General features: G+C 48.0%; 1 protein-coding gene across 2 annotated transcripts in view; it reads right to left on the bottom strand.

The window, feature by feature from the left end:
• Positions 1 to 24494, bottom strand: part of LYN (LYN proto-oncogene, Src family tyrosine kinase) — a 124047-nt gene extending 99553 nt beyond the window's left edge. Inside the window, exon 1 of one of the 2 annotated variants that reach the window (XM_019421305.2) lies at positions 24237 to 24494. The gene's annotated coding sequence lies outside the window, so the exon portion shown is untranslated. The remainder of the gene's footprint in view (positions 1 to 24236) is intronic. The other variant, XM_019421307.2, reaches the window with a different exon arrangement.
• Positions 24495 to 24825: the final 331 nt, after the last annotated feature.

Here is a 24825-nt window from a genome sequence, read left to right as displayed (position 1 = left end):
AGCTGAAATTAAGAGTCAGATACTCCTACTAGGTATGTATCCAAAGGATACAGGTGTTCTGTTCCAAAGGGGCACATGCGCCCCAATGTGTACAGCAGCACTATCAATAGCCATGAGAATGGAAAGAGCCCAAATTTCCATCGACGGATAAGTGGATAAAGAAGATATTGTGTATACCCACGCACACTGGAATATTACTCAGCAATCAAAGAGAATGAAGTCTTGCCATTTGCAACAGGGTGGATGGAAACTAGTCAGTCAGAGAAAGACAAGTATACTAGAACGTCACTCATAAGAGAAATTTAAGATACAAAACAGACGAACAGAAGCGAAGGGAAGCAAAAGTAAGACAAAAGCAGGGAGGGGGACAAAACATCAGAGACTCTTAAGTACAGGGACCAAACTGAGGGTTGCTGGAAGGGTTGTGGGTGGGGGGATGGGCTAAATGGGCAAGGCGCATTAGGGAGGACATTTGCTGGGATGAGCACTGGGTGTTATACACAGGGGATGAATCCCTGGATTCTACTCCTGAAATCATCATTGCACTAGGTGCTAATCTGGATGTAAATTTAAAAATAAATATAATATTAAAAAAGTCAGATGCTCAACTGACTGAGCCACCCAGGCGCCCCTCGTTTGCTTTTCTCATTGAAGCAAAAAGTGGTGTGGAGACAGATGGTGAAAAAAAAAAAAATGGGGCGCCTGGGTGGCTCAGTCGGTTAAACGTCTGACTTCGGCTCAGGTCACGATCTCGCGTTCCGTGAGTTCGAGCCCCGCGTCGGGCTCTGTGCGGACAGCTCAGAGCCTGGAGCCCGTTTCAGATTCTGTGTCTCCCTCTCTCTCTGCCCCTCCCCTGTTCATGCTCTGTCTCTCTCTGTCTCAAAAATAAATAAACGTTAAAAAAAAAAATTAAAAAAAAAAAAAAACACCACGAGAAATTTTCCTTATCCACCAAAACCAGTATGTATATACAATGAAACACACAAATCTTAAATGCTGTAGGAGATTGATTTTGATATATGTCCACAGCCACATACCCACCTTCCAAAAACAAGATACAAAACGTCCTTATCACCTCAGACCGTCCCCTTGTGTCCCTTTCTAAGTCACACCTTCCCTCTGATCACCGTTCTTGAACTTTATGCAAATAAAGTCACTCAATCTGGATTTCTTTCTGATGTATTTCCCTTAATACGTTTGTGAGATTCAACCAGGTCTTGCCTATATCGGTATACCCCCCCCCCCCCTTTTTTTTTGGTCTGAGTAGTGTCCCATTTTATGAATCTACCACCCAGATTTATTGAACCACTCTTCTGATAACAGGTATTCGAGGCATTTCCAGGGTTTGGGGTTTTTTTTATATATATTATGAAACAAGTGCTACCTACATACTTGCACAGGTCATTTTGTGGACACATGTTCTCACTCCTCATCCGTGAACACCTGGGAGTAGAAGTACTGGGTTGTGAGGCACACGTGTGTTGAATTTTACAAGAAAAAAGTCAAAGGTGTCCTGGGGTAGCTGTCCCGTTTTGTACTGCGGTCTCCCCGCATCCTAGCCAGCATTTTGGTATTATCAGTCTTTTTTTTTTTTTTTTAACTTAAATAAAATTAAAAAAAAATTGTTTTATTTTTGAAAGAGAGAGACAGCATGAGCGGGGGAGGGGCAGAGAGAGAGGGAGACCCAGAGTCCGAAGCGGGCTCCAGGCTCCGAGCTGTCAGCACAGAGCCCGACGCGGGGCTCGAACTCATGAACCTCGAGCCGCAGTGGGACGCTCAACCGACTGAGCCACCCAGGCGCCCCTACCGGTCTTTTTTTTTTTTTTTTTTTTTAACCGTGGCTCACCACACTATGGATGCTGCATGGGGTTATTGCTTTCGCCACGGCTCTGCTCTGCTCCTTCTCTCTCGGGCAGGAGGTTCACACCCCGGCTCAGCTGGAGATTGAATGGGGTTCCTTTCATTCTTTTCTTTTTCCACAAAGCACTTTCACGGACCCTTTCAAAACCAGTCCTGACAAGGAATTCTAACAGCTGAAGAGAAGAGCAGCTCCGAGATGGGGTAACGTGCCCCGAGTTCACCGGGTGGAGAGCCCCACCCCCGGCCCTCTGAAGAGACAGATTCCCATTTCTGAGCATCCCAGTCAACCTGCTGCCTGTCAAGGGAGAAAAAGAAACCCCAGCGAATGAGGGGTTCTGATGGAACCGTGCTACACCACGGTTTCCCAGACACAGTCCTTCGTCACTCACGGGCCACCGTGACAGCAGTCAAGAGCAGCGGGCAACCCGCAGGACGGCGGGGAGCGTGTCCCGGGGAAAGGGGAGCGAGCCCCTGGCTCGTGGGAGACCCCCCCACACACCTGAGTCTGAAGTCCCCGAGTCACAGAAGCTCTGTGGAGCCCACACACCTAAAAACACAGCCAAGATAACGCTGTTGTGGTGAATGAGGCTGGCCCAGCAGGTGCTCTGTCCCCGTCCCACTCCAGAGGCTTCTAAGTGTGTCGGAGAGACGGCAGGACAAGCACTCTGACCCCGCAAACTGTCCACTGTCCTCACGGGTGCCCGCTCTAGTTGCTTTCCTTGAAGGGGGAGGAGAGGTAGCTCCCCCGGGCCTGTCTCCACCCGCCAGCACACTTGACATTCGGCTGGAACGTGACCGGAGGGTAATGGCACCACCTTAACTCGCTGATCGGAACATTTGCTTACAACGGCCTGAAGGTTCCACGATGGCTACAGCTGGTGAAATGGGTCTCAACCTGACACACAAGCAGAATCTCAAGGAGACCCCTAAGAAGTACTGACCCTGGGTCCCCCGCTAGTCCCGCTTACTTGATCGGGGTGCAGCCTGGCATGGGAAGGCTTAGGTGCTCTCCAGTGATTCCCATGAGAAGTCAGCGTTGAGTACGATTACAAAAACCCTACGCTGCAACCTTACCTGCTTTTTTTTTTTTTTAATTTTTTTTTTTAAGTTTATTTATTTTTGAGACAGAGACAGACAGAGCATGAACGGGGGAGGGGCAGAGAGAGAGGGAGGGAGACACAGAATCGGAAGCAGGCTCCAGGCTCTGAGCCATCAGCCCAGAGCCCGACGCAGGGCTCGAACTCATGGACCGCGAGATCATGACCTGAGCCGAAGTCGGACGCTTAACCGACTGAGCCACCCAGGCGCCCCAACCTTACCTGCTTTTGAAAAAGAAATGGCACCATCCAGTCTTGTTAGGAACCTCATCAAATACCGGGCTCCATGTCAGAAGTGAAATCATAGCGATGGAAATGCCATGGATCGTTCAACTCCAGGGGCCCCGCTGGTTGACTACAACCGTCACAGTTCCAAGGAGCATCGGGATTCCATGCCCTTATTCAGGAGTGGGGACTGGGATGTATCCACTGCCAACCTAACCCCACTCCTGAACTCAAAACGAAAAACAATGCTCAGGAGAAAAATTCAAGCTCTAAGGGATAAACAGAGCCCCTAATGGCAACATACCTGCAGTGGAACTGGCTTTCATAGCATACTTTTGCTTCTGTGAACTTTATTTTCGTTCCATAAACCTGAGAGCCGAGGTGCCTGGGTGGCTTAGTCGGTTAAGCGTCCGACTTTTGGTTTAGACTCAGGTCATGATCTCACGGCTCACGGGATCAAGACCCACTCTGGGCTCCGTGCTAAGGGTGCTCTTCGCACGGAGCCTGCTTGGGCTTCTCTGTCCCTCGCTCACTCATGCTCTCTTTCTCAAAATAAATAACTAAACTTAAAACCAAACAAAAACAAAGCTGATAGCCAAAAATAGAAAGTTATTAAAGTTCTGAATTTGGTTATACTATAGCCATAAAGAAAACGGTAGTATTTACAAAGTATTAGCTTTGGGGTGTATTTTATGAAAAACAGAACTCACTTCTACTTTTCTCAGATTTATCTATTGTAAAACTGTGGCTGTCATTTTCCTTTATTTCAAGACTCATGCCAGCTCATTGTTTATAATCAACTCTCAGAGAACAAGTATTTTTATGAGTGATAAAACAATGTCACTTCATGTTTAAAGCCTCAAAATGTATATAAAGTTATCCTAAAACCTTCTAAATTCTACATAAACAAACAATAGGCTAATCATAAATAGAAGTCACTTTCAAATGGGAGGGTCCTCTTAAACCACAGTGGACTCATATTCAACTATCACCATGGAGATTAAAAGAAGCTTCCCAAGAAATAATCTCCTGCTCTTAAAACTTACAACAGCAGAAGATTCCCAACCTGTCCATTTCCTGAAACACTGGCCGTCAAAACCAGAAGTAGTTCAGCTCATCATTGTCCCCTTAAGTTTACTTCATCATCGTCAACTTTGTCCCACAAGCCTTGTATACAGAAGCCTTGTGATTCTCAGTGTTCCCCACTAGCTCACTTGGTTCTTTTGAAGACCTGAAAGAAATACCTCAAGGTAGGGCTCTCCTCTCCTGTTTGCTGTAATGCGAAGGCCCTTCCCCTTCATATCAATACAAGACATTTTTAAATTTATTTTATTTTATTTTTTTTTTTTAAAGTTATTTATCTTTGAGACAGAGAGAGACAGAGCATGAGCAGGGGAGGGGCAGAGAGAGAGGGAGACACAGAATCTGAAACAGGCTCCAGGCTCCGAGCTGTCAGCACAGAGCCTGATACGGGGCTCGAACTCACGGACTGTAAGATCATGACCTGAGCCAAAGTCGGAAGCCCAACCGACCGAGCCCCAAGACATTTTTTAAAAATGCATCTGATATATGATCACTGACTCCCGTCTGGCTCCTGCCGGGTGTCTGTCTAGTAATGAATCCATCACTGCCCTGGATAGGCCATTAACCCAAATCAAGGTGCCAATGCCTGTTTTGGCTTCGGCTCCTCTCATCTGTTTGGTTGAGCCCCAGGAACCAGATAAGGACTTACACAAGCTATTCAGTGGGTGCTCTCTCCTAGCTGCCTCCAGCTCAGGTTCGGGATGAAGCAGTGGTTTTGTGGCCCGAAGGTTCTCGCAGGCCCAGCAACGACTCCAAACTGTCCGTCGAGGGAGTTTATTTCGGAACCGGCATGAAAAATATTGACCCAAGACTCCCGTGGCAACACTTGCATCCCTACGGAAAGCAAGCGTGACCCAGCACCTCTGCCCGACTCCAAGACTGCAGCGACCACGTTTGGGGACTATTCGTCCAGGGAGATCACCAGAGGTGGTTCTGGTCAGGCCACAAAGTATACCAAGGGATCCTGCAGGAGCCCAAGAATGGGCACAAGGGCTGGCGGTGAAAGGAGACGGCTCCTTTTCTGTTAAAGTCAACGTCACAACACTCCCACTTGCTCTGACTTCGTCTAGACGGATTTGGGGTTTTACGCAAAGAATCACCTGACGACGCCAGTAATGAAAGAGAGTACGGGGATTCTGAGACACCATCCTTCGTAAACGAAAAGTTGAAGTCTTACCTATTGCTCTTTTAATGTCTTTTCAGAGAGCCATCATTCAGAAATGGAAAAGGCCATTTATAAACCATACGGGAGACATTCGGTCACGGACTGTCCGAGTGCGGAGCAAAGACACTGGCCGTAGAGCGGCCTCCCAGGGAACTCGCTGGGGGACACTGCCTCCCAGGGAATAAAGTGGTTCCGCCCAGGCACAACTTTTCGAACCTCAAGGCTCTGTAACAGCATTTTAAGGTCAAGCGTTAGCGAGTATTCCATACTGAAGAGTTCCTGCTTTATGGGAAGAAAAATGCAAGCTACATAAGTAATTAGCAAAAGGAAAATGGGAGATACATACTGAAGAAAAGGCTTAATCCAATCACGAGTCAGTCTTCACTATAAAACAAATTATTTGCTCTGCTTTAGCGGAAGAGGAAAATTATTCTTTCCCAGCAAAGGGTGACAACTGTAATAGATTAAACTCAGTTATCAGCTGAAGTTAATGCGGATAAATTCAACTGGCTTAATCCTGATCATGCTTTAAACTCCTGACGTGATGTTTAAAGTTTCAGTACAATTTCAGCGAATTTATTCGCTCTTCACCTTTTCAAGCTCTGACCATGGTAAAAAAAAAAAAAAAAAAAAAAAAAAAAAAAATCACACCAAATTGGCAAAATTGGGGGCGTTCTCTTGCTCTGACCGGTTTTTAGCGTCTGGGGTTCTGTCTTCCGCAAGACAGAGCGGTTAGACATCAGATTCACCGAACGGCGGAGCTGAGCTTGACCCAGGTTCAAGTTCCAGCGCCCACCCCCCCGCCCCCCCACAGAGCTATGTGACACTGTGGTTAGTCTGCACAAATGGGATGGTAACTGTACCAATTTCAAAAGGCTCTTGTGAAGATGAAATGAATAAAAACTTAGTGAGTGTTAATGACGCACCGTGCGTGCTCAAAAAAACATTCGCTGCGTCATTTTAATTATCAGTCTCTCAGGAGCGACCACATCCCTGGGTTTCCATGTAAGTAAGCGTATAAAGTCAACCTCATAAACTAAAGTCAAGGACATCACCTTCCACATAGTATAGTCGTGACTTTTTTTTTTTTTTTTAATAAAAATAAGCTTTCAAGGTTAAATACAGGCATACCTCATTTTGTTGTACTTGGCTTTTTCCAACTGCGTTTGCTGATTTCATGTCTCTGTCACATTTATTATCATTATATTGTTACAGTGACCTGTGATCAGGGGTTATGACTCACTGAGAACTCAGATGATGGTTAACATTTTTTAGCAGTAAGGTATTTTTTCATTAAGCTATGTACATTTTTTTAAAGACATAATCCTTTTGCACACTTAATAGACTACAGTATAATATAAACATAACTTTTATATGCACTGGAAAACCAACAAATTCATCCGACTTGCTTGACTGCAACATGCACTTTATTGCAGTGGTCTGGAACCGAACTTACCATGTCTCCAAGGTATGCCTGCAAAACACACACACCAGCCTGGGGGTCAGGCTGGCTCAGGTTCCATTTACTTAGTAGCTAAGGGAGCATTTATTATCTCTGAGCCTTGGCTTCCTTATCAATAACAGAAATATTAGCAACACACCTCGTAAAGAATTGGCGAGGGGCGCCTGGGTGGCTCAATCGGTTAAGCATCCGACTTCGGCTCAGGTCATGATCTCACGGTCTGTGAGTTCGAGCCCCGCGTCGGGCTCTGTGCTGACAGCTCAGAGCCCGGAGCCTGTTTCGGATTCTGTGTCTCCCTCTCTCTCTGACCCTCCCCCGTTCATGCTGTCTCTCCCTGTCTCAAAAATAAATAAATGTTAAAAAAAATTAAAAAAAAAAGAATTGGTGACCTAACACAGGACACACATTCAATAAAATTGCTATTTCTATTGTATTTTCTGTGAAAGGTAAAGATTGCTGAAGACGGGACGAAAAACGAGTGCTAACTGTGCTGGCATGATTATAAAACTCGGGCAGCTAAGAAAGAAGCTTGCTTCCCCTTCGGCACCACGGCTAATCACTCCCAGCTCCTTCTTCTCTTTGGTCCTGACACATCGGTCTTTTGTCTAAGAAGATTGAGAATCGGATTCCGTGTCTCATCATTAGCTAGCATTTAGTAAGACTGTCTGGGTTTGAGGACCAAGGGCCAGAAAGTCCTTTTAGCCCCCTGCAGAGGCGAAACAACGCATGGAAAACTTAAGTCATCCTGGTGTGGGTTTCTCCTTTGTCCATCGTTCATCCAAACATTCTTTCCCTCTTGGCAATACACTGTGCTTCTAAGCTTTCACAAACATTTCATAACGCAGTGCTGGCTCAAATCCAAGCATGCATCCAGACTCAGAGTACCATGGCCTTTGCAAAAATCTTTTCAGTAATTTCCATACAGTTGCACAGAAAAAGCTCCCTGAAGACTGAGGGCCAAAAATGATTACTTTACCAAAAGAAAAGCAAATATTAAACATTTGTTAAGACTCTATTATGTTCTGAATAGATCCACATAAATTGGCACAGCTAAATTTCCAAAGACCTTCTATAATTAATCGCCACACAACAGATGGCCACATGGAAATGACCAGAAGTCAAGTGCCTTGCCCATGATGATACCTCCAACAGTGAGAATTTATACCTGCAAATGTGGAGCCAGGTCACATGACCGGGACCTCCATCCACTGTCCCTACATGACATTACCCCTCACAAAGAGAATGACACAGAAGCACTGGCTCCAGTGATCACACGCTTGACTCTTGGGAGAGTCCGTGAGAAGCTACGGTCACGTCCATTCTCTAGGTGGGGGAGCTGGGGCTCCCAGAGACCACCTCTCACAAAGTAAACTTTGCAGTTAAGGGCACTTGCAGGATAGGACAGGACAAAATGCCCAGGTTACCCTCAGAATTTAAAGCTCAGCTTTCCAGGACTCCCCCCGCCCCCCAGCGTGAATAACACAGCCCTTTACAATCTTGGAGGATTCTCCTGGGGAGGACCTTTATTTAAGTAGCAGCCCTAAAGGAGAAAAACTATTTTGAGTATAGAAGACACAGCAAAGGATCCCCCCCATGCACCCTGCCGACAATATGAAGCTTTATGGAAATTGCATTATAAATTACACCTTGAAATCCTGCAAAGTTTAATTAATAAAACTGGAAACCGTTCAGTCTGGGAAACATCAAAAGCCACACACAACATATCATTGCAAACAGTTGCCTGGAATCTATAAAAAAGAGAAAACGGACTAGTGGGTGCCCAGGGCAAGCGGGGCTTGGGGGGGCTTGGGGGAAATGGAGAGGGACGGCTCATGGGTACAGGATCTCTTTTTGTTGTGAACAAAATGTTCTCAGGTTGACTGTAGTAATGGTTGCTCAATTCTGTGAACATACTAAAAACCACTGAATTGCAAACTTTAAATGGGTAAATGATATGGTATGTGAATTCTATCTCAGGAGGGCCACGCTGTAAAAAAAAGGCCACATACAGGACGATTCTATTTATATTACATCCTGGAAAAGGCCCAACTATACCGACCGAGAACAGATCAGCACTTGCCAGATGCTGGGGGTGACAGAACCATTCTGCATCCTTATTATGGTGGTGGCCAAGGGAATCCATACATTTTTTTCAATCACAGAATTGTATAGAAAATTTTAAAAGTCGACTAAAAAAAAAAAAAAAAAAAAGGACAAAAAAACTCCAGTCGTTTCTTAACATCAAACCTACTTTCATTTAAATCTTTGTTCATTTAACTTTGTTAAATTTTTCGAAACAAAAATGCTTACTAATCTTAAAAAATTATTCCGATGAGTCAGAGTGCTGTATCCCCCTACTGAAGGGATTCTGAAATATTCTGGAGCACATCTGAAGGAGCAGGGTTTTTTTTTTTGTCAGAGGGGGGATATCCAAGGCAGAAAAGGCAATTTTAAGAGTAGGGTGGGGTTCGGGATTATTGCTACAACTCAGGGGTCCCATGCAGTCAAGCCCCTCGTAAATGCCACAAGTGAACTTGGAGGTCTGCTTAGCATCTGGAAAGCTTGTTCTTGACCTCAAGGTGTTTTTAAGGTAGTCAGACTTCGAGCATCCTGTAACCCATTATTAGGAGGAGAAAAAGTATCTTTTAAGATACAACAGAGAAGACTCGACGTTCATTAGCCTCAAATCTGGATTCGTTTATGTGGCATGATAAGAATCACATGAATCAAAGCCAGAGCAGTAACGTGTGCACCTCATCTCCCTGTTGGAGGGGGAAAGGCCAAGGTTGCTCTAAGGTCAGAGGGCTTGAGGGGGGCAGAGTCTAGATGGAACCCACTCTCTGGCCGGGCCACAGTAGTCTATCCAGGCACTCAGGTGAGGGAGCCTGAGGGTGGGCCTCGACCAAATTAGGCAAGATTTTTATTCCCTCCTTTTTATCTATAAAACTTTTTATTTTAACTGCTCTACCTCTCATGCTTAAGGACTGCCTAACAATAAAAGAAAATGTTTTCCCTTTGCCTCCTGCCTGAAGAGGAAGAAAAGGCTAGAGGGACCGAAATTTGACCCCAAACGGCACCCCCAGGCGTGTGGCGAGTTAGATTTCTCTGAGGACTTTCAGGTATATTACCTCATTTAACCCTTGCAGCAATGGGATGGAATGTGAAGTACACCTGTCATTGCTGACTGTAGGTGTAAGGAAAAGGAGGCCTGACGAGTTTAAGGAACTTCATCTCATGCCCTACACCTACAACGGGACAGACGTGGATTAGAACCCAATTTTTTTATTTATTTAAAAAAAAATTTTTTTTTTTTTTTTTTTTATCTTCAACTCAGGAACACACTTCTTCACCAAAAACATGGTCCTGCTGTGGTCAGGCTCCTTGGCCTCGCCCCCCTCCCCGTCCTCCACTTCCAGGATTCATTCCTTCTTAGGTCACCAACAGACATAAGTGGTGGAAACTCTCAGACGCTTTGGTCAGGGGCCAGGGGGCTGCAGGTGGTTATGCCGTGGGCTCCCCCTGCCCTCCTGGCCCCTGGTTCTCCGGGGCCTTGACCCAGACCACAACCCGCGCCCTTTCTCGTAGGAAGGCCGCGCCTCCATACTCCCTGCCTGTGTGTGCTCTTGCTACTTCATAGGAAATAGAGATTCATACTCCTCATTCTACTTTTTAAAAATATTTTCACTTCCCGAGTCCATATGGAACAATTCTGCCATTTAGAGCAAGTGGATGTAACTGCGGGTCATATGCATACATATTCATGAGGACGGAGTATCCCAGGACTGTTTTCTGAATGATGAATAAATGAAACATTACTTCACGGATTAATAAATTCCACAGGTCAACTAATGGTGCGGTCTCCTCTCCGACAAAAATAAGCGTCAGAACGACGTGAGGCAGGACAGGGAGTAATAAGGGTGCCGTGTTCCTTCGCATCAGAAAAATGGGTCCTATTTTCCTGAGGCGCTTCCCAACTGAATTCCCAAAACCAGTTAGTACTTCCAGATGTCTACGCACACAGACTGGCTTCGGGTCATGTGGCCGGATGTGCGATTACTTTTGGGCCACTGGAAACCACCTTTCCCAAGCCCACGTTTTTATATCCGCCTCGACACACTCGCTTGGCTGTGCAGAGATGGGGAGAAAAGCGAGACGAACGAATGGAGGAAGAGAAAGGTATTTAAATAAGGCTCGGATCAAACTCCCAGGAGAGAATTTTAGCAACGGAACCGCCAGGGTATAACACAGGGCAAGGACCTGCTCGGGATCGAACCGCAGTCATTCGGCAGAGGCAAGGGAGCTGGCCAGGGCCTGCCAGACCCAGAGCTCGGCAAGCCGCTCATCTGCCAAACAAAAGGCTTTGTGCTGCTTTTCAGTTTCTTACACCTTACTGCCGACAAGCCGACACTGGAAACTAACTTAAAACTGGGAGCGGGACGACAGATGCCTTTGAGGGAAGAGAGTCAGGGGGGCGCACGGGGAAGCAGAAGGTCCGGCTCTGTTTCTTGAGCTGGGGGTGGTCACAGGAGGCTTTGCTTTAAGCCACTTGCTGCGTGTATGTTCCACTTCAATCGAAAGAAAAAGCCCCCTGATGCGCTGGGAAAACTTTCTTAAAAGCTCCCCTTCGAGGGGCACCGGGGTGGCTCAGTCGGTTAAGTGTCCGACTTCAGCTCAGGTCATGATCTCACCGTTTGTGGGTTCGAGCCCCATATCGGGCTCTGTGCTGACCGCTCAGAGCCTGGAGCCTGCCTCCGACTCTGTGTCTCCCTCTCTTTCTGCCCCTCCCCGGCTTGTGCTCTGTCTCAAAAATAAATAAACATTAAAAAAATTAAAATAAATAAAAGCTCCCCTTCGAGCCTAGGAGGAAAACTCCATCGGAAGTGTGCTTTCCTATGATTTGGAATCAGTGAGTACACAGCTAGAAAGAACAGAGTTATCAAGAGCCGGGTAGTCCAGCCTGATCGGTTTTTTTTCTTCAATGTTTATTTTTGAGAGACGGGGGACAGGAGGGGCAGAGAGAGAGGGGCACAGAGGATCCAAAGTGAGCTCTGTGCTGACAGCAGAGAGCCTGATGCGGGTGTCGAACTCACAAATCCTGAGGTCATGACCTGGGCCAAAGTCAAACGCTCAATGGACTGAGCCACCCAGGCGCCCCTGGTCCAACCTGTTCTAAAGGGTCCCGTGAGAGAATCACTTAGCGTGTGTTTACAAACTTCTGGGAATGGAGAAGGCCCACTTTGCACCCCAGCCATATCCCCTTCAGGCCTCCAATCGTGCCTCCTCCTTACCCTCCAATCTAGCCTCTGCCTTTGTACAATTCTCCACTCATGCGAACACACACACACACACACACACACACACACACAGCCGTGTCCACATCTTGTCAGCCACATGGCTCTATGTTAAATGACACAGAGTTGAAGACCCTGCCCCCTCCCTTCCAAAAAAGTCAACACCAGCCAACGTGGTGGGCAAATCTCAGAATAAGGAGAATTTATTAAAAAAAAAAAAAAAAAAAAAAAAAAAAATCAATGAAATATCCTCTACACCACCCTCATCTAATTTGTATACATTTCTGTTTATCTAGCAACTTTTCTAAAATCATTTTATTTTATTCTGAGAGAGAGAGAATGCAAGAGGGGGAGGGGGAGAAAATCTTTAATTTTTTTTAATATTTATTTTCGAGAAAGAGACAGAGCGTGAGCAGGGGAGGGGCAGAGAGAGAGAGGGAGACACAGAATCTGAAGCAGGCTCCAGGCTCTGAGCTGTCAGCACAGAGCCTGACGTGGGGCTCGAACCCAGCAGCCATGAGATCCTGACCCCAGCCGAAGTCAGACTCCTCCGACTGAGCTACCCGGGCGCCCTTTGATGCTTTGACTTTATAATGGTGCTAAAGTGATATGCACTCGGTCCTTGGCATCGTGAATTTTTATCATTCCCCGGACTAGCCACAGACAGCACGACCCTCTCCTGTGAAGCCGGGCAGTGGCAGTGACTCCCAGGGAACTACGCGATCACAACGGTCAACAACCGCTACGCCACCACCGTTCTGTCCCCACACAACCATTCTGCTTTCCACTTGCAGTACGTATTCAGCACGTTACAGGAGATCTTCAACACCTTATTAGTACACAAAACAGTCTTTGTGTTCGTTGATGTTGGCTAATGTGACTGGTCTGAGCACATTTAAGGTAAGCTAGGCTCAGCTAGGACGTTCAATAGGTTAGGTAGATAAAGCGCATGGGTTTATTCGCATGTAACCCTATCATGAGTCAAGGAAGATCTGTAGCTATCCTCTCGTGACTATTTCTCTTAACATACTGGTCTCTCAAGGTTCATCCGTGTTTGAGCGCGTGTCAGAATTTTCTTCCTTTTTAAGGCTGAATGATATTCCACTGTATGTACACACATTTAGTTTGTCCGTGCATCTGCCGACGGACGCCTGGGTTCCTTACACTCCTCAGCTCTTGTGAATAATCCTGCTATGAACGTGGGCGCACAAATATTTCTTTTGAGACCCCGCTTTCGATTTTGGGGGGTACACACCCAGAAACAGAAGTACTGGATCGTATGGTCATTCTAGGTTTAACGTTTTGAGGAAGAGCCACCCTGGACCAATTCACGTTCCGACCAGCAGCGCCCAAGAGTTCCAATTTTTCCACATCCTTGCCAACACTTGTTATTTTCTGGGGTTTTTGTTGTTTCTTTTTTTGTTTGCTAGAGAGAGAGAGAGAGAGAGAGAGCTAGCACATGCAGGCAATTGCATGAGTTGGGGGGGCACGAGGGAGAGGGGGCACGAGGGAGAGGGGGCACGAGGGAGAGGGGGCACGAGGGAGAGGGGGCACGAGGGAGAGGGGGCACGAGGGAGAGGGGGCACGAGGGAGAGGGGGCACGAGGGAGAGGGGGCACGAGGGAGAGGGGGCACGAGGGAGAGGGGGCACGAGGGAGAGGGGGCACGAGGGAGAGGGGGCACGAGGGAGAGGGGGCACAAGGGAGAGGGGGCACAAGGGAGAGGGGGCACGAGGGAGAAACCAAAAATATTGGTTTCTGGGCACTGATTAAGGTGCTCAGGGATCTCCTGAGCAAGAAGGTTACTGTTCCATCCATGACCTTGGCACATTAATTTGTCAGCCTTGTGGTCCGTGAATCACCCAGAGAGAACAGAGTACCATAAGCTCTTCCAGGGCAGGAACCTCATGCTACCAGTGTTTGCTTCCCCCAAAGCACCCACTACAATGCCCAACACACAACACTCAATACATATACATCTTAAAAATAAATTGTGGTTATGGAAGTCCAGTAATCACTACTAATCCCACACCAGTCTGTGTGACTACACATACACACACACACACACAGAAACAACCACATACTGTACACATCACAAATTAGCAAATTAGTAATCAAGATAACATATTTTCCTTCTAATTTCTTGACTCTCACGAGTCCTCCCCCCCCCCCCCCTTATTCCTCGTTCATCTCTCACTTCTCTTCTCCCTCTCCACTCCTTTTCTATTCATGTTAGGACCACCTATGGGACATTACCTCCTTTTACTGACTACCGTCCAACCCCAAGTATGCCCATTTATGAACCAATCACTGGCAAGAGTAGGAGCCTCTGACCAGTCAGGGCCACCCTATCGATGGGGATGGGGAAAACTGCTGAACCTTCAGTGGAGAAGATGAATCCTGAAATAATCTGGGTTCTGTTTTGAAGAGAGGTGGGGTAATGGTGCTGGGTGGGCAGGCAATCAATCATGTCCCTACACGTCCCTGATCGACAGCCACAGCCTCAAAATTTGTCAAAACAGTGCCAGAAGGCAGAGTTAGCAGCAGTAGGCAGAAGTTACCGAAATGAAACATTGTAGCATGATAGAAAAATCTGTCTCCTCTCCAGAGCTGTCCAAAAATGAAATGGGTCACTTTGAGCACCCTCTCACGGTGTTCTCACAATGTGGCCTCCATTACCTGCAGTAGGATAACCTGGCAGGAAACTAACATTTGAGACCCAGTATTCACGGGAAGGTAACTACCTCCCTAAGGGCCATGTGTAAGACACTACCAGAATCTCTTCCTTTTACAAGATTCTAGGATTCAAACGTTGAATACCAAGGTAGATAGGCGACGTCAAGGGCCCGAGGGTTGACACTTGACATCCGAAGGGTTATGTTATTTGTTAAGTTGGATTGCACGGCCTCATCTCTCTTGAAGACTTCTAACTATGGCAGCAATGTAACGTTGGGGTCATTCACTAGAGTGCTCAGAATGGTTTCTTCTACTAGACTCTTGAAAAGTTATCCACTGATAAAGGAATTGAAGGAAACGTACAATGAAATCCTCATTCAGTGGTTGTATTAATTCAGTTAAAACCTTAACAACTGAGGGCCGGAAAGTAAAAGACACACAGGCAGTTATGAAATTTAACCGGTTAACGTTTCCTTTCTATATCCATTTTAATCCATTAAAATTGAAACCATTCAAAAAGGCAATGTGCTCCCGTGTCCAGAGAGACAACAACCAAGGTCTTGTCCAGAGAGACAAAAAAAAAAAAAAAAAAACCAACTTATGGTACTCATTTGATTATATGGATGACCCTACATTCCACATTAGAATTTCATTTGAAGCCAGAGAGACTGGGTGCCTACTACCATATTTGCCTGTCCCCCTCTAGACCACGAAGCCTCTCATGTAAGGATGCGGTCCCTCCCAGTAGCCTAGGCCAGAGGACCCCTGGCCTCTCTGGAATCCCCAGGCTCATTTGCCTATCTCTGTAAAGCCCCTATCTAGAGAATTCCTTCTACTCCTTCTACACCCGGCTCCAGCGTCTCTTCCTATCACCGGAGCCCTTTCCTTCCGCTTGCAGAGCGCCGTGTGTATACATCTAGGACGGCACGGGTCACACTCTGAACACCACACCTGTGTCCTCACGCTCCCCTACAAAGGGCATCCTTGAATGCCGAGACCATCCCGCTAACCCTGGTAGTTACCGTAGTTCTGGGTACCTCGTAGGCAGATCCAAAGTTCAGTCAAGACTCCAGCACATGGCAAACCGCTGGGCAGGATGGTTTGTGACTGACCCCCCCAGTAGACTCTGAACTCTCACTGGGTTGTGACAGTATTTAAATTTTTGCTCAGCATGTGTTTGTGGAAGGAAGGAAGGAAGGAAGGAAGGGTTCCTCCCCTCTAAGAAAGAATCACAGAGTCCATTATAAAAAGAGCTTCCTTTTATTTGGTGCCTGCTGTGTACCAGAAACAACGTTAGGAGATAGGAGGTAGGCTCTGTTAATCACCACCACAAACCTGGCATTACTAAATGGTGAGGATAAGTAACTTACCTAAAGTCATAAGCAGGGGAACCGAGATAGGAACTCAGATCCGTTTAACTTGGAAACCCGTTGTCTTTTTACCATTTACGTTATCTCCTCTCAAATTTAAAGGTAAGAATCTCTCAAAGGCATTGAAAACAAGAGATATTCAATATGTGGTATCGGATTATGCAAGGCAGTTGCCAGCATCATTGGCAAAGTATGCCATTTTGGCCAAATATTGCCGTTCCTAGTTATGGAAGGGATTTTTTTTTTTATAATATTTTTGAGAGAGAGAGAGCACGCGCGCCAGAGCACGGGTTGGGGAGGGGCAGAGAGAGAGGGAGACACAGAATCCGAAGCAGGCTCCAGGCTCCGAGCCATCAGCACAGAGCCCGATGCGGGGCTCGAACTCATAGACCGTGAGATCATGACCCGAGCCGAAGTCGGAGGCTCAACCGACTGAGCCACCCAGGCACTCCTGGTAATGCTTTTACTATCTTATAGATCATAAAAGGGATCCCAACACCAAGCTGCTGCTTTATAATACATTCTCCTTTTTTTTTTTTTTTTTTTTTTTTGTAAGTAGGCTTCTCATCCAGTGCACAGCCCAACATGGGGCTTGAACTCATGACCCAGAGACCAAGACCTCAGCGGAGATAAAGAGTCAGACACCCAACTGACTGAGTCACCCAGGCACCCCAACAGATTTGCCTTTTAAATCAAATGGAAAATGCTCATAATGCCACAGAATCTTAGACCTCAACTCCAAATTAATTGCTCATTTCTTCAATAGTGTTGCTATCATTAAGAATATTTAGATAGGTGTTTGGACAGGATGACCACTCAGGCCAGCGATCAAGTACCGACCGGCTAGTGACTACGAGGTCAAGGCTTCTGATGTTACACAAGACAGCAATAAATGCTACTTTTCAGCCCCAAATTAATCTCTGTGGAGGTGCCTGTTAGCCCCTGGGTTAATGATCCACCTCTTCTGAGCAGCTAATGAGTATTCACTATCTCTTCATCATTTGGCAACTGCATTTTATAGCCAAGAGTCTAGGCAAGAAGTCGGTCGTGAAGGAAGAAAATGGCTTCCCGCTAAAAGGCTCTAGCAATTCTCCTTTGACACAGTAAAATCCAACATTTGGTATTCTGGGCAATGGCCCTCCAGGCTCATCCCCACTCCACTAGAACGAGTTCTTGGATCTTCGAATGATTCCTGCACAGCTTACTCAAGGAACATTTGTTACGCTCCATGCTAAATATGACTAAATAGAAGAAACAGACCCTCCTTTAAGAAAATATCGTATCTACTTACAAGACGCAGAGCCCGTGAGTTCCTCCAGGGGCAAGTCTGCTCACGATTAGATCACACGAGCTCCATCGTGGCCACTTTTGCCCCCACGTTTCCTGATGGCTCTTCCCTTTCCCCTGCACTCACACTGGCTTCATGTCACTGCTCATTACAATGGTGTTTTAAAGTCAAATAAATGATTCTTGGGGCGCCTGGGTCGCTTAGTTGGTTGAGCGACCGACTTCGGCTCAGGTCACGATCTCACAGTCTGGGTTCGAGCCCTGTGTCGGGCTCTGTGCGGACAGCTCGGAGCCTGGAGCCTGCTTCGGATTCTGTGTCTCCCTCTCTCTCTGTCCCTCCCCTGCCTTCTCTCACTCATGCTCTCTCAAAAGAAACAAACATTAAGTTAAAAAAAAAAAATTTTTATCAAATAAGTGATTCTTAAAAAAAAAAAAAAAAAAAAAAGGTACCAAGGCAATAAAATTGGTATAACCCAGAAATAATCACTATCAAAACTTTAGTACAAAAAGTATCGATGTGCATAGCTTACAGATTATGTGTCTCACCAATGCATATATTTCAGAAATGCTATCATATATTACCCACACATTTGTGTTCAAGTTATTTTTTCTTTTTCTTTTTTAAATTCCAGTATAGTTAACATACAACATTATATTAGTTTCAGGTGGACAGTGTGGGATTGTGACCTGAGCTGAAATCAAGAGCCAGAAGCCCAACCAACTGGGCCACCCAGGCACCCCAAACTGAATACTATTTTTAGAAAGATCTACGGTGTTCCATTGTATGGATTTATCTTAATTTGTATTTGCTTAATAAGCCTCCCTATCAGACTGGAGCTTCTTGGAATCTCTGGGCTCCCCCAAATGTTTTAAACTCTAATAGATCTCACTACGCTGTTCTCGAAAGGATGGCCCTGGGTCACACTGCCCGGTGATCTAGATCTAGAAGGAAAAGCTCTTTCACCAAATTCATTTCTTTTTCTTTCTTCTTCTTCCTTTTTTTTTTTTTTTTTTTTTTTTGCATACACATAGACGTGCATTCAGGCACAAGGTGAAACATGTTTCTTGATGTGGGTTATGGTCAAAGAAATGTGAAAGTCACATGAAAGTCACCGCCCTATCCCAAAAAATTAACAAGAGGCTAGAGTTTAAGTAATTTTAAAAACAGGACTGAACCACTATAGTTAGCTTAAGAAATTATTATATTGCCTGAACATTAAAAGATTTCAGAACACCTAGTTAGATTTTCAGAATGATTTCCATGATGGTGACCATCAAAACGTACATCTTTCTGTTGCTTAAGACTCAAACACGGCCACCATGGGCTTTGCCACAGAAGGCTCTCCAGTGATGACTACGCTTGTTCTCCCCCTTCCCCCCCCCCCGCCCCGCCCCCTCTCAGGGGCAAACTGAAAATGAACAGAGCAGAAGGTGGTAGAAAGAACCCTGAGGAAAAAAAAGCAGTGTTGAGTGGTAAGGAAGGTGGGGCTGCAGGCAAATGACTGGGTCTGGGGCCTTCCAAGCAGGAGGAAGTATCACTTCCTTGCCGGCCCCCTCCCTCGGGCCTCCCGTCAGACTGCTGGCTACAGTTCTGCCCTCTGTGACACAGCTTCCCCGTGGAAAGCAGAAGTGGTCCTCCCTCTCCAGAGGGTCTCTCTGAGACGAGCTTCTCTGTTCCCCTCACCCCCGTGGGGGTTAACATTAACAGGAAGAGGCACCCAGAAGGCCCAAAGGCCAAGAAGACATCATTACTTGAGCTGAGGCACCCAGAAGGCCCAAAGGCCAAGAAGACATCATTACTTGAGCTGAGGCACCCAGAAGGCCCAAAGGCCAAGAAGACATCATTACTTGAGCTGAGGCACCCAGAAGGCCCAAAGGCCAAGAAGACATCATTACTTGAGCTGAGGCACCCAGAAGGCTCAAAGGCCAAGAAGACATCATTACTTGAGCTGAGGCACCCAGAAGGCCCAAAGGCCAAGAAGACATCATTACTTGAGCTGAGGCACCCAGAAGGCCCAAAGGCCAAGAAGACATCACTACTTGAGTTGGAGGTAGAATAAATGCAAACCCATCTCTCCGGTCTCCCCAGCGCTGAAAAGTGGGCCCAAGGAAGTCCTGACAGCTCTCCCATGCCCCACAACTGATGCTGTACCCACAGACAGAGGAAGAAGGACTAGAGAGGCATGTTGGCAAAGAGCTTTCAGATGGCACGGCTTGGGATCAACAGAGTCAGTGCAGATGCTCAGAGAAAGAGGGGAGTGTGGGCAGACCCAGCATTATCAGACTTGCCTGAGGTGTGAACTGTAAAAAGCAGAAGAGAGAGACTTAAAGGCACTCTGAGCTACACGAATGGAGACTTCTGCCCAGGGTTCTCCAACTCACCGGGAGCAGAGCCCAGACCAGTAAGAAATACCTACATTGATGGATTCTATAAAGGCCTCACCATTCGTATAATTTTACGGGACATCATTTGTGTAAGTCAGCGTTATGAAAAATGAACAGTTACCATGACATGAGCCAATAAACTCTTGCCATAAATGCTCATCTCTTATCACGTCAACTCATGGTTCATGGACCTGGTAAGAGGGTGAACAGAGAGCTGAAGAGGGGGGCCAGAGAAGGGAGACTGGGAATATGTGAGGGTTAATAAAGACAGTCAAACAACCAAACTTTGGAAGAGTTCTATACAAATGAAAGCCATTTCCAGATGGTCAACAGAACTTTCAAGAACTACTTTTGCGGCAAATAAGGAATGCTGACAGCTTATTCAGTACTAAGGGAAAGTGAAGCACAGAACGAGATTGAGGAAAAAGTCCAAGAATGAAGAACAAAGGCTACATCAACGGCCCCTGTAACTTGTTAGCATGGATGTGCCTTTTTAAAAATTTTTTTAATGTTTATTTTTGAGAGAGAGGGAACGCAGGGAGGGGCAGAGAGAGACAGAGGGGGAGACAGAGAATCTGAAGCAGGTTCTGCATTGACAGCAAAAAGCCCGATGTGGGGTTTGAACTCAGGAAGCATGAGATCATGACCTGAGCCAAAGTCAATTGCTTAACCAACTGAGTCACCCAGGTGCCCATGGATGCACCTTTTAAACACAACATCCCAAATCGTTATTTGAACTTTCTCTTCTAAATTACAAGAGAGCCCGTCCAGCTAACTTAAGCCAAGGATATCCAAAAGAGGGTCCAAATCTTTAAACCGGGCTGTTTCAAAAATTCTAATTCCTCAACTGGCAGACTCCTATGCTATTTTCTATACTTGGGCTTCTCCCCTAAATGGGAACTTACTCAAAATAAATTTCAGAAATGATGATAGAGTGAACTCAACATTTCACAACTTAAGTATCAGGAAACCGGGCAACTGTAAGAAATCTTTCAATATTTCTGACTGGGGGAAAAAAAAAAAAGACTTCCTCTTACATATTTGTCCTCTTCTGTCACCAATCTTTAAAGATAACAGGCAATGTGTACCCTCTTGTAAGAGTGTTGGCTTTGAAGGGTACCTTGCTCATAGCAGGTGGTTAGTAAAGGGCAGCGTATGTTTTAACGAGCATCTTCTGGGCCCTATCTCCCTACTTTATATTTTCACTTCAAATGATGTTCCTAGTGTTATAACCACCACACAAGGAGGCCTGTAAGGTTCACGGGAGGCATTTCTAGCAGAGGCTGGAGGCAATCCTTGGGCAAAGTATTACCTGAGCACTTCTGTATTAACCAATAAGCCCTAATAGCCCCCAAGGCAGTCACTAGAGTTGCTCGGGCAACAGCCGATATAGGGGTCACCTTGGCAATGATCAGATCTCCCCCCTCCCTGAGCAGGAAGCAGTGCTAAAAGGCACAGAAACGCATCTCCCGGAATATGCCTTAAGTGCCCTGCTTGATGATGCAATCGCCAAGAGATAGAAGAAAATTACCTTGTGGTTCCCCTTTTTGAAAATGTTTATTAAGTGATTTCTTTCCCGTAGTTGAGTACCTACTACAGGGCAAAGGCAGAAAAGTGCGAAAACGCTCTGAATATGGAGCCAGAAAACATACCTACTCTGCCCAACGGTGCTACTTTGCCACCTTAACCTTGGGCAGGACACCAAACCTCTTGGTTTTGTACCTGTCCCTGCCCACCCTGGGGTCCATGAGAGGTTCAGATGAAATTATAACTCAGGAAGGCCTCTGATTCCGGGATGAGTGATTCCCAGGAATCGCTCCTAACAAGCACAAGGGATGAGCACCGTCATCGCGATGGGTCATCGGTCGACGTCCCAACTAATGACTATCCATGCTTGAGGACATGGAGGTCATGGAGATCAGCAGTGTGAGCTATGACAACGTTTCACACCGCAGCCTCAGACACCTTGTGTTCTTATTTACGCAGATGCAAATTATACTATCCATAAGCAAACCCATGCTAATGTTGTTGAATCACAACTCTGTGTATTCATTTGAACCAAATGGCGTCTCCGATGTTTTGAATACAAGTGAAATGGACCTAAGGGGCTTGGACAGTCCTCGATTCACAAAATGGCTGGACCACTTTTCTGCTAAAAAAGCCCCTGGGGGTTGGGAGGATATGGCAAGGTCTCCATACACGTGGGCAACATCGAGTGGGTCGTTTTGACTGGGCAAAGGACCTTGAATCCAAATCAAGCCCTTGCTCCCAGTGATACAGCTGAGTAACGGGTCCTGCAGAGAGACTGACCCTGGGAGAACTGGACAGTCAAAAAAAGTCCCTCAAATCCCCATTTCAGAAACCAGGACGGAGGGCCAGCGGGCTTCAAGTGCCTTACGAACCAGCCCTGTTCCTTGACCTTGCGCGGAGCCAAACTCGAAGCCAAACTTCACCCTTTCTTCCAAGTAATCTCGACTCTGCGACAGGCACTGGGGCTAGCGTTTTGGACCAGACAGAGCTGTTTTCACAAAGCCTTCATTGCAGTGGTGAATACAGACACACACACATACACACACACGCACAAATCATGATATAACACCAGTTACTGCTATGAAGGAAATGTTGGCCGAACAAACGGACAAGTCATTAACCCAACTTATCCCAAATCACAGCTCTGGTAGATAATGGCAGAGGCCCAAACTTAGGTTTTCCAGTTCCTGTTTTCTCTTCCCTTACCGGGGCTGGCCTCTACCCTTCACTCAGGAAGAGGGTTGCCCCACTCTGCCTCCAAAGAGGCCCAGTCACCAAAAGCCTCCTGTGATCAAATTAAATGTCTTCAAGCCTTAAGACATTTAGCTCCTTACCTCCAAACGAAAACCGGGGACTAACTGAATCCCACCCTTTTTCCAGCAGACTTTACTTCATTTAGGAAGGGCTTCTCCGTACTTACTAAATTCCTATACTCCTGTTCCCCCCTGCACGGCTGTGGCTTTTACCTGTGCAGGGACAACAGGCCTGCCTTCCTAAACCCTACAGGCGCCTGTAGGGGCGGTCAACAAATCAAAAGTCAAACATCTTTACTGGCTAGCGCTTAGGGTGAGTGAGACTCCCGGGCGCTAGCTTTGCAGACACCTAATCTCCGGTGTATTTATTAAGCACGTTTACTAGGAGGGTCAGGTGGCTAAATCGGACCATGTAGTCTTAGGTTTAAAATCAAATTGCAAAGAACCAGGGAACCCAGTTTTGATAGAGTTACTGTATTTGCGACAAATAGTAACAGCGCCATTTACGGAATGCCTGTGTGTGTACTTGGGGCTTTGCAAACAATACACAGCTCAGAAAGTAAATATGTTCTCCCAGAGATGAAAAAACCCACGCAGGTAATTTCAGTAATAGGCCCAAGCTGACACTCGGCGAGGAAACTGCAAGGCCCGATTCAACCCAGGTTTCTGGCAAAGAAGTTGGGTGGGTTTGGGATAATACACACACACACACACACACACACACACACACACACACACACACACACACACGAATGGAGACACAACCGCACGACCACGTCAGCTATTAGAAAGGAACATCGCAAACGCACAGCTTGGAGAAGATGCCACAGTCGGCCAAGATAACGCAGGAAAGCGGGAACTGACGCTTACACCCTTCCCCCCAAGGCGAAGGAAAGGCAACCCCTGAATTCTTAAAATAACTCTCGCTTCCTCTCCGCCGGCGGAGGCACGGGACTGCTCCTCGGCAGGCGGGGAGGCGCCGGGCTCGGCGGAAGGGTGCCTACCGATTCTGCCGCAGCCCCCCCACCCCACCCCGACGTCACGCTCGCGAGGAGCCTGGCAGAGGGCCCGGGCCGAGCCCCATCCCTCACCTCGGGGGGCCCCGGCGCGGCCGGATTTTGCAGCCCGAGGAGTCCCCGCCGGGATCCCCGCCGCGCGCCGGCTCTGCGCGGCGAGGGGCTTCCCCGAGGCGCACCGAGAGCGGCCCGGGCGGGGACGGCAGCCAGCGCTCGGGTCGGCACCGGAGGGACCCGCCGCGCGCCTGCCCTCGCACCCGCACCTCCCACCGCGCCCCTGCGCGCCGCAGCCGAGAGGACACCTGCGGAGCCGCCCGCCCCCGCGTCCGCGCTCCCCCACGGCCCGGCCACCCACAGGCTGGAGGCATCCGCGCTGCCAGGAGGCGGCGCGCGCCCCCGGCCGCCGCGGCCCGCGCCGACCCCCCCCCAGCCCCCGGCCCCCGGCCCGCCCGGCGCCCGGGACTCCGGCCGGGGACACAGCCGCGGTCCCCCCCACCCCCACCCCGCGCCCACCCCCCGGCTAGCTCCGGGGACTCACCAGCTCCGGGTGAAAGTTGCTGGGCGGCGGCGGCGGCGCTCCACGGTGACTCGAGTTCAGAGCGGGGGGCGCGACGGGGCGGCCCCGCGGGGCCGGCGCAGGGCGGGCTGCGGGCTCGGGGCCCGGGGTGGCGCGGCCGCCCCGCCTGCCGCGGGCTGGAGGCTGCAGCGCGTCGGGCCCGGAGGCGCCACGGCAGGGGAGCGAGCGGCCGGCGGCCCGGAGCGGCGGGAGAGGAACTGGCTGTCGCTGGGCTCGGCCGAGAGGTCCCAGCTACTTCCTGGTGCTCGGATTTGCATACTGCGCCGGGAGGGCGGGGAAGTGACCGTTTGGCCTCTGCCCAAGGCTTGGGTCTTCGGCGTGGCCGTCGCGCGAGCTTTGAAGGCAGAGAAACTTGGGAGTCGCAGCGTGCCGCTCGGGGGAGTGGAGCCGCTGGGGCCCCACATGCTCCTGTCGACGCGGACAGAAGGCTCTTCCAGGGAGCCCGGCCACGGAGCCTCGGTCGGCCTCCTCGGCTTCTCTTCCAAGCCACTCCCGAAGGTGTCAGGAGGTGGGGTGCCCCTGGCCGCAGAGGGGGCGCGCCCTGAGCCCC

The sequence above is a fragment of the Panthera pardus genome, unplaced genomic scaffold (genome assembly GCF_024362965.1).
Source record: "Panthera pardus isolate Hobbes unplaced genomic scaffold, ASM2436296v1 HiC_scaffold_7, whole genome shotgun sequence".
In the NCBI taxonomy this organism is placed as follows: Eukaryota; Metazoa; Chordata; class Mammalia; order Carnivora; family Felidae; genus Panthera; species Panthera pardus.
This window is presented reverse-complemented; position numbering and strand designations above follow the sequence as displayed.